Consider the following 10,680-nt stretch of genomic DNA (forward strand, 5'->3'; position numbering starts at 1 on the left):
GAAAAGTTGGCTGCATTTACACTAACCAATACCAGAAGAAGGTCCTGCAGCAGTACACAAATTCACTCAGCCAAGGAGAAAAGGCAAATGTAGGTTGCCGTGTCTTTATATAGCAACTTCACTTCCTGACATATAATTTCCGTTCTATACCTTTTGCATGAGGGCTAGTTATTTCTGCAGCACAGTGGTGGAGTAAGATAAAGTTGTGGAGAGGACAGCATTGACCCTGGTGGTATGGGCAAGTTGTCTGACTCGTGCTATCTTTCAGGACCACTGTTATGTTCCAGGGGAGTAGGGAAATGCCAAGGGGATGATCCTGCTATATGCACATCTCCAACTAGCTTCACATCTGCTACAGCTGCGGCCGCATTTACCAGAGTGTCATTCCTGACAAAACCATAACCTTTAGAGAAACCTGAGTTTCATTCCTTGATCACCTTAGCTTCAACAAGCGTTTCAAAGCAGAAAATAGCTCCATCAACCGATTGTCATCCATGGTTCAGTGTGGATGACTCACTAATACATTCCTCTCATCAAGTTCTATATGAAAGGGCAAGTGAAAGAGACATTGCTTCTACCACATTTGCTGCAAAGAGCTATTATAAGATGAACTCCTGCAACGGAAAACATAACTCTTAATCCCCCCGTCACCAAAAATTCTGCATATCTTGAAAAGCTCCTGTAACTGGGCATGTTTGTGATCATTCAGTCTTTCATCAATGGGAATGAGTAGCTTCTCGACTTTTGAAACAGCTTCATCCACTGATTTCTAGATATCGTCCTTGACCGAGACATGCAAATCTTCATTGCCAGAACAAACGGCCATTTTTTCCTCTGTTACGGAGGTAGGTCTTTCGCCCCAGTATAGGTTGTCTGAGGTGATCTATATCCGTGTGAAACTGGTGGATCAGATGAAAAGGAGATCATTCTTCCTCTGGCCAATCATCAAAGGAAACAAGTAATTTGACAAAGTCAGGCAATTTTAATGGACCGAGTTCTCTAAGTAGGCAACCATTGTCACACCTATCACCTTCGACTGCGAATCCCGTCTACTACGGCTCTTTCCAAATCTTCCACTACATTCCTGCTTCTCAGAAGTACTTTCATCACTACAGATGATCCCGGAGTTCTACTCCCATCAGCCAGAGGGGTGGCATCAGGCCCAACCACTAATTTTGGTTTTAAACATTGCTCAGACTTGCACTTTTTCAACAAAGGGTGAACTTACCTAATGCTGAATCCAACTTTCTCTTCTTTTCATCCGAAATATCCTGTACAAATTCTTTAATTAGCTCCTTAGTTGGTTTTCCTTTCTTTTGCTTACTGAATCTGCAATCACATTCTGAGGTTGGCGCTGAACCACAGGTTCTGTCGATGCCTCCACAATAGACTCTTCAACTGGCTTTTCATCATGTGTTTTACTCTCCAACTGCGCCGCATTCTCGTTTTGTCGTCTGGTACATCAGATATTAAAAAACATTAGCAATTGGTGAAAGAAAACAAATGCACTATCAAAAAATCGTTATACATAAGTTACTCAATGAAATAGACAGAACCCATAATGGAATGAACTAAGAGGCAAAGACATTCATATCCAAATGTAGGTATCTGATGATTAAGAAAAACACAATTCCCCAAGATTTCCAAATGTAAATATATAAGTAAAATGGAGCCAAATTCCTCGGAATTGCAAAATCCTGATCTTGAAGAACAAAAAATAGATGCCCTAAAACCTTAATTGGATTCCGCAAGTCAAAGGCAGGATGCTTTAGCTGCTTGCGCACATTCTCGACATTTCCAGGAATATCTGCAATGGCTTGAATACCAAACCATTTATTTACAACTAAATAGTCATGTTCCCACTTGCCATAGAAATCAGCAAGAACATCATCACGGGTTTTGCCATGGTTTTGGACCAAGGCTGTTAGAGCTGCAAACTGGTCGGTCATGTTTGTCGAGGTCTTGTACTCATTCAGAGCAAGTTCGGTGATCTGGGCATCCTCAAGAGTAGCCAGATAGGAAAGAGCAATGTTCTTCAAAGCGCGTCGTGATACATTGAAATGGTTGAAGACGTATGGATCAGAGCTTCTGTTGTTTTCAACCATCTTCAGAAATTCTGCTTTGAGTTCAGAAGCAAGATGTTTCATAATGAAAGAATCAGCAATGTCCACATGTCCATGATCTCCCCTACCCAGGCAGATTAATTGCCTTAGCAATGAATTCTTTATCCAAGCTACCGTCAGTAAGTATGTTTCTGAACCCATGCATAAAGTCTGCATTCAAAGCCAATGGTTTGTTATGCTGGAAATCAGCAGCTAAGCTAGGCAAAACTTTCTAGACAACACTTGCCCTGCCTCCCAACAATTAAACTCATCTGAATCATGAGCAAGTAAAAAAAAAGAGATCAGCATCAGTAAATCCGAATCGAGGAGAACAGGAGCGCTGTATCCTCGTAAGAGAGATGGAACTGGGCGTTCCGATATTTCAGAGAATACAAATTCTTCTTCCTTCTTAGTTATCTGAAGAACTGTAGTATAGGCTGGTTGCCCATCTGCAGAAACCATCTGAAGCACACCGTCACCATACACGGATGTGAGATGCATATCCTTTCCGTTTGAGTCAAGCAGACCAACTACCACAGGTATGAGCATTGGTTCTTTCACTTCCTGGCCTGGAATAATAGGAGGCACCTCTTGACTGAATTTCAAAGAGTATGTCTTGGCTTCGGAGTTGTAGAATGATGAACCTTCACAGTTGGTGTTCCTGACTGAGAGTACCATTGCAAGAAATTTGCAAAGTCGGCATCTTTTGCATCTCGCATTGCAGCATAAAATTCTTCACATGTTACAGCTTGACCATCATGCCTCTTAAAATAAAGATCCATCCCTCTTCGGAAACCTTGACTTCCTAACAAAGTTTTGTACATCCTGACAACTTGAGCTAATCCTGACAACTTGAGCTCCCTTTCTATAAACCGTAGAGGTGTAGAAGTTGGCCATCTTAATATAAGAATGTGATCATACTGGATAAGCCATTGGACCAGCATCCTCTGGAAACTGATTGTTAAGCAAAAATGAAACATCTTCTATCCTCTTTAGTCTTTACTAAACGACTTCCCATGTCAGAAGAAAATTCCTGGTCCCAAAAGACAGTAAGACCTTTCTTCAGACTCAGCTGGAACCAGTCACGACATGTCACCCTGTTTCCAGTCCAGTTATGAAAATACTCGTGACTGATAACCCCTTGAGTTCTAGCATAATCTCTATCTGAAGCAGTCTCAGGTGAGCACTGAATTGAAACTATTTTTAAACTCTTGGTCTCCATGGCTCCCATGTTAAAATCTGCAACTACCACGATGTTGAAAAGATCCAAGTCATACTCAAGACCAAAAACATCCTCTTCCCACTTCATAGCTGCCTTGAGAGAAGACATAGCATGAGCAGTTTTTGGTAAATCCTCTGCGGTGGCCCAAATCTTAAGTGACACATTCCTCCACAACCGGGTGACGAAAGAGCCATCCCTGCTCTGCAACTGTCCTGCAACTAACGCAAACAAGTAGCATGGTTTCCTGTGTGGATCCTCCCAAACTGCATATGCTTACCACCCTCGAGGTCTCCTTGCTGTACCAGGTTTCCATTCGACAGCAATACTGGATATAGCGCCTCCTTCGACCCTGCATGTGTACTTTAGCCATGATGTCAGGGCGATCCTGGTAAACCAAAATGCAATCTTTTTCAGAGAAATAAAAGGATTTAGAACAACAAATGATTCACATTCTATATCAAAAGATTCCTAATTCTCAAAATTCGTACTTCATTACCTTCTAAAATCTAGTCAATAACAGGATTCACATTCAATTAGGGTTTCATCATCCTTGTTAACTGTTTCATTAAAACAACGTAATTCCAGACACCATAAGAAACCCAGAAAAATTCTACCAAATTAGAGAGAGATCAGTAAACAACAACCTAAGATCCAGTAAACACGCCAGAAAATGTACTACAAATTTAAGAAAAACCAACAACGAAACAATCTATCTAATGACCGATATTGAGATTCAAACTGGGAAGAACCTAATTCAGATTCAAACTAGGACTAACCTAATTTAGAATCTATCGGGGAGTGAAGATTGATACCTGAAACAAACAAAGATATTTGAGAATTTGAAATCCTAATTTCAAAATCTTGAAGTTTGAATTTTGAAAGAAGAGGGGAAAAAAATGTGAGCCTGGCATTCACGTGCTCAATCATAAGCATCAGACAATTTCTTTTGGTAGAACAAACTTTAACGTTAGGCCAAGCACTGCGGTGTGTTGTATCCCTTAGAGCAACCACAGTGATGAAGGGGACCAAATACTAAAAGCCGGACTAAAAGCTAAAAAGAATTGGGTTTAGTGGAGGTGAAGTGCAATGGCGAAAGACTAAAATTTAATCTGGCGAACGATATAATAACGCCCCACATTGAACGAAAATATAACGAACGTATGATGGTGAAGCGTGGGTATAGTGAACGTATGCATGGGACGTGGGTATTGAGCACGCTTGGAGAGGCACGTCAGTATTACAAACGCATGGAGTGAGACGACGATAATAACAACGCTCAGACAACAAGCGTAAGTATTAGGTGTGTCTTGTTGGGCGTTGGTTATATGAGCGTTTGGTTGTTGGACGGTCGTATAAACACCGTCCGGTGGGGGTGGATTATAATTAGATTTTGGGCATATTCACCTGTACTCTGTTTCTTTTCCGGAGTCTTCTCCTCTATATAAAAACTAAAAACCCTGCAAAACCCTAAGTAAAAATTAATCAAAAATATCCACAAAAACTCCAAATACCATGTTTATATGAAGTTTAATCCATGTTTTTAAGAAGATTAATCTTTCTCAACCAGGTATGTAATCAAACAACACAAAATTGGTTAAAAAGACCAAAATCAACAATTCCTGGATGAAATGGACAGTTAGATTTTGATACTGTTTAAATGGACAAAAATGAAAAAGTAGGCAGGATGTAACCAGTTTCATCGTGCCCATTTTCAAATATTTTTTTCTTATTTTTAATTTACACAGGATGTATCCAGTTTCATCCTTGCTATTTTTTAAATTTAAGCTAGGATTTTACTTTTTTTTTTTTGGCCATTTCACCCAAACTATTTTTTACTCGTCCATTTGAACCGTGATTTAAAAATATTTGGACAAATGACCCATTTTTCGATCAAAAAAAGGTTTTTTTCCAATTGATTTTTATTTATTTTAATCAATCCGTTTTAATCTATGATTTTTGTGTTTGTTGTAGTGTTTTCTTAATTGGGTATGTAGTATTGTGCTTGGAGATTAAAGGTATGGTTTTTGCATGTTTTAATTTTGAAATTGGGTTGCACAAAGTTTGTAATTTTTTTTTTGTACTCGAGTTTCATCTGCTGAATATGATTTTCTCAATTGATCTCTAAATTCTGTAAGGAGACATCGTTATAAGTTTAATTTATTGATTACCTTGCTTAAATGGTTAAAAAAAACTGCTTGTTAGAGCAAGTCTTGTGAGGTGATATTTTACAACTTATTCATCATACACACTGCATCAATTGGTGTTATAAGTTAAAACCCAGACACAAACATACTTTACAAATTTAGAACTTTACGTATGTGTAGTAGTGGAGATAAAGCAATAAAAGAATTTTTAGTGACAATAAAGTTAAAATGATTTCCAGTTGTATTTATGTTATGTGCAGATGTCGGACAAAATAACGTCGAGACGAGAGTAGTATGGAAGTTATTGGATGCAGAGATGAACGAGTAGTAGTGATGAAATGGTAAAGGAATTCATTTCATATATATATATATATATATATATATATATATATATATATATATGAAAGAGCCGTTGCAATGAAATCAAACGGCTTGAAATTTAGCCGTTGACGCACGTATTACAAACGCCTAGATAACAGGCGGAGGTATAACACACGTCTGCAAAATGGCCAAACGGGCGTATATAAAACTTGCGTCCCATGACAGACGTATTTTATAGAAGCGTCCCATTTGGGAGGATTTAATAACCACGTACCACATGAGGCGTACGTATTACATGAGTCTTGCCTGACGGAGTTTATAACTACGCCCCATTCAGGCAGGCGTACATTGTGTCTACGCTCAGCTATGGTACGTTAGTTATACTCACGCCGGATTTGAAACGTTTACTGTACTTGCGCTTAACAACACACGCGATTAATATCTACGCCCCATTATATGTTCATTTGGTCTGGGTTGACGACTACATTTGGTCTCAAACCCTAATTTTCCGGACCAAATATAACTATGGTCCTCTCCACTACGCTTCACTTTAGGACTAAATTTGGGTATAGTCCCCAAATTTGGTCGTGACTGTGGTTGCTCTTAGCCATCCCCTATTTGTAGTTAAGGGATGTGGGTCTCAAGGTAACTTCACTACGCTTTGTTTTTATCCCTTAGCTATGAGTTTCCGTGTAAATAATGTCAAACGGAAACTACGTATTTGTATTTTTCTCAAAAAATTCTCCCGTTGGATTATATGTATGGGTAAAAAAAATAGAGTAAAAAAAAGATATAATATATGTATGGGTAAAAAAAAATAGAGTAAAAAAAAGAAGATATGATAGTTAAGAAAAGAGTGAAAAAAGAAAGTTTTAGTGTTAAACTTGGAAAACCTGAAACTGATATTTAGTTTCCAAGTAAAAATTCACGGATACTGAGTATTTGTTTCAACGGAAAAACGGAAATTGAGTATCCATAAAGTGAAAAAGCACACGGAAATTGATTTCCCTACTCTACAAGAGGGATCAGATCTGATCCACTTCTAAGTGTAGAGAAGGGATATCGCTCCTCTAAAAGGATATAATAGATCATATCAGCTGCATTTCGTTATAATTAGGGGATAGCGTAGCGAAATGGCACGCCATATTGATTGGCCTTAGAGATGATCTTTTTAAAGAGTGTTCACGTGACATCCACTACTGTTTCTAAAATTCTTTACACTTTCTAAAATTCTTTTTATATGAATATTACAATGGGCATTATTTGATCAGAAACAGTGTTCACCAATGGTTTTATCTCTCTGAGCACCAAAAATATTTTCCCTCACACTTTTTCCTTTTCTTCTATCCCTCACTAATAAAAGTGTTATCTCAGAACTATAAATATTTGGATTTCTCTTCGATTGCATTCTAAATATGCCTGATATGATCTGAAATTTTTATATCGTTTTGACATATTTGGTTACAGTTACTAGTAATTAGTATCACTTCTAAGCAATTTCAGAATTTCTTCTTCTTCTTTTCTTTTCTTTTTTTCTTCTTCTTTGGACTTAGCAACAAAAAAAAAAACAATTTTAGAATTTCTTTATCAATAGGGAACTCTGAGTAACCTTTTCTATAAGAATTCCTTGAGCCCGATGGGCTGCTGATGGGGGGTCGGGAGGATGAGATTCAATATCAGCTAGTTAGTTCCCTATAATCTCTGGATTCTAGCTCTTGATCAATGGTTCTATAAAATGCAAAAGATTAGTATCAGAGTTTCATTTTCTTTCTTTTTTCTATCTCTGTTCTTACTTTAAATTGCTTAATAGCTTAAATATTTTTGTTCAATTTGTTTGTCTTTCAACTCTTTGCGCTGTTTTGATTGAGTTCCTTTGATTTGTCGACGAGTTTTTTCTTTGCTTTAAGTTATGTTAATGTTAATTGAGTTCTCTAGTTTGTTTTTTTCATTCTTTATGGATTGTTTTGCTTATAGCTTACTTGTGAAATCTGTTGTAGCCTTTTGCTTTACTCCCCTTAACGGTTCTGCTTCAATCCTCCCTTCTTCCCCAATTTCTATCTCTTTTTAATTCAGGAAAATTAATTTTATCTTTGGTTTCTCCGGTTTCTTCTTTCCGGAATAACATTTCTTAGATTCTCTATGACTGGTTGATATTAAAAGGGATTAAGGCTCCATTTCTATTCTCTCTAATCCTCTAAACTTGATCCTTAACATGAATTTCTTTTAACTCTAAAATTAAACTTCTTATATCAAACTACATAAGTACATTCATGATTACATAGAAAGTAAACGACATTTAGAACATGCATAGTAGAAATTAAAAAGTCGTCCGACACAAAAGTGATTCAAAGGAAATCAGTATAAAAAAAACATTCAAGCCACTCCCAATTATCTATTATGAATTGTATTCTTCTCCTACCCCATTCATGGCATGATTTCCTCTTTTCTATAGGTACTAATTCTCCTTCTTCGGTGCGTAATTCAAATCCATTCTGGGAGGCATCTCCTCTCTCAGTATTGCAATATTCTAAGTTATAGGTTTCTCCAACTTCTGTTTAATTCTTTCTAGATTTTTTTTGCCTAGCTTCTCTTTCTCCTTAGGGTTCAAATTGCAAAAGGCCAACGATCTTCCCTGTATGGGGTGTAAAAATGCCTCATCTCCGCATAATGAACAGATGTAATACTGAATCCGATGCAGTTGTTTGTCTCGGCACTGCATAACCTTAGTAGATGAAACCTTAACATTATTAGGAGCAACGCTATGATCATAAACCATCCTGTAATTTTCTTTTCTTGTTACCTTGTCTTTTCTCTTTAGAAGTCTTCCGGCTTATCTTTGGTCATTTATAAGGAAATTCTAGTTCTGTATTCATAGTATCTATATCGGTTCATTTGCCTATTAATTGATCCTAATTAATTTTGACAATCCGAGACACGCAATATTCTCTTTATAAATATAATCGCATTCATTCCATTTCTTGTGCTCTTGGTTAACCATCTGTGATGAAGCCTAGAATAGGTTTAGACACTTGTATGAGACCAAAGAGGGGAAAAACAAGTGTTGAGTCTTTCCTGTCTGTGTAAAAGTCAATATTCTCTATTTTTGTCTCCCAAAGTCAAGCTTTTAAAATCTATTTTAAAAACGCTTGTGTATCTTTCTCTTATCCCAAAACCTAGTATAGTTTTTTATGCATGTTTTCTTTGTCAATACATCCTCTGAGTAACATCTTTGTCTCGATTTTCCAAGTATGCCCTGTTGTAAGCTTATAGGAGCTTCACCTGAACTTTTGAAGATATCATTCACGGGTTCTACATCATGTCAGTACTTTATTGTTGTTTCAAACTTTCATTATAATTCGATCTTTGTACCTATGTTTTATATTGACTTGCTATTTTCCTGATACTCAATCTAGTCTTGCCCGAGTTAGTCTTTTTGTCATCTTCCTTTTTCTCTTTTCAAATTCATCTCTTATTCTCTTTTCTTTAGGGTGTGTTATGGTGAGACCGAATGATCTTTACCAACATCTTAGCGTCTTTCCCTTGCACAGAGGTTTGCAAATCACGGTCATGTTAGTCTTCTACCAACTCCCCCTAAATTTATTAGAGATTTTGGTATTAAGAAAATAGTATGAATATACCTTTCAAAATAAGAGAAGTTGATCCTAACATGTTCATAATATCTTTCCAGTCTTTAGATGGTTTCTTTTTTTAGGTTACTTCCAATGGTCCCTGGTACTCCTTTGAAAATGTTCTAGCTGCTACAAAGGCTTATCCTGCCATGAACATATCAACAGATGCAGTTAAAGAAATATCTTTGTGGACAAACCTTTTGAATGCTAAGCATGAGCATAGATTGCAGGAAGTTCTTGAAGTTATAGCAAGCAAGTTGGGTAAGGTCAGCTGAGTTGGTATGAGGGGATGCTTCAACACCACCCGATTTCTTTCCTAGAGTTTTAGTGTGGGTAAACATTGAGAAACCTCTCATTGACAGGCTGTTTGTTAAGGTAGGAATACACTCAGTTATTGAAATCCACATCAACTACCTAAACCTCCCTTAAAAGAAGACAATTGTATCATTCATCAAAATAGGGTTTTAGTTTTAAACGATATCTATGATATAACAGTGGACTCCCCTCATCCAGGAGATGATCTTTTCTACCAAAATGATTATCCTATTCAAATTTGGAATCCTAAGGATAATGTTGATCATAGAGGTAACTCCTTACCGGTAGAAGAATTCTTAGCCATTCCAGGGGTTGGCGAGACATATCAGAACCTTTTTGAAACAAACTCACATTTCGAAGCTTCTGACTTGTCTGAATCAGTAATGCATAGTCTGGATCCGATTCCTCAATCCTATTCAAATACTGAAATGCATCAGGTGGTTGACTTGGTACTAGGTAAAAGGACATTTCATTCAATATCCCTGAAAACTTTAACCCCTTCTCTTCTGAGCTGCCAGTGAATGATTTCTCCCTTCTCCTTGAGTCTAGTCAAACAGCTGGTCAACTCTGAGTTAATGAGTTGGTTTATAACCCTTCTTCTAGCCTACTCCAAGACATAACATATCCAGAACCAGTTCTTTATCTCCTCTTGTAGGGAGAAGATCATACTTTTCCCCGTATGAAAATGCTGGGGATAACTTCGATTCTCCTATCTCTGCTTCATCTTCATCTACTGCTATTCTTCAATCATCTACTCCAAAAACTCTTATTTTTTGGGTTTAAACAATTCTCAGTTGATCTCGCCAATTGCTATTTCAGAACTTGCTTTTCGAATTTTGATTCCTGATTTTTTGGTAACTCTTCCTCAATTGCATCTGATCAGATAACACTAAGCATTGACCAATATGGTTCTATCTTGAAAGAACATTAAAGGCCAACTGAATCCT

At 37.3% G+C, this 10,680-nt stretch overlaps 1 pseudogene; it reads right to left on the reverse strand.

Moving 5' to 3' along the window:
• Window positions 1-257: 257 nt before the first annotated feature.
• On the reverse strand, window positions 258-10,201 carry LOC113272157 (annotated as a pseudogene).
• Between the last annotated feature and the right edge of the window lie 479 nt (window positions 10,202-10,680).

This window comes from Papaver somniferum, chromosome 4, assembly GCF_003573695.1.
Source record: "Papaver somniferum cultivar HN1 chromosome 4, ASM357369v1, whole genome shotgun sequence".
Lineage (NCBI taxonomy): Eukaryota > Viridiplantae > Streptophyta > Magnoliopsida > Ranunculales > Papaveraceae > Papaver > Papaver somniferum.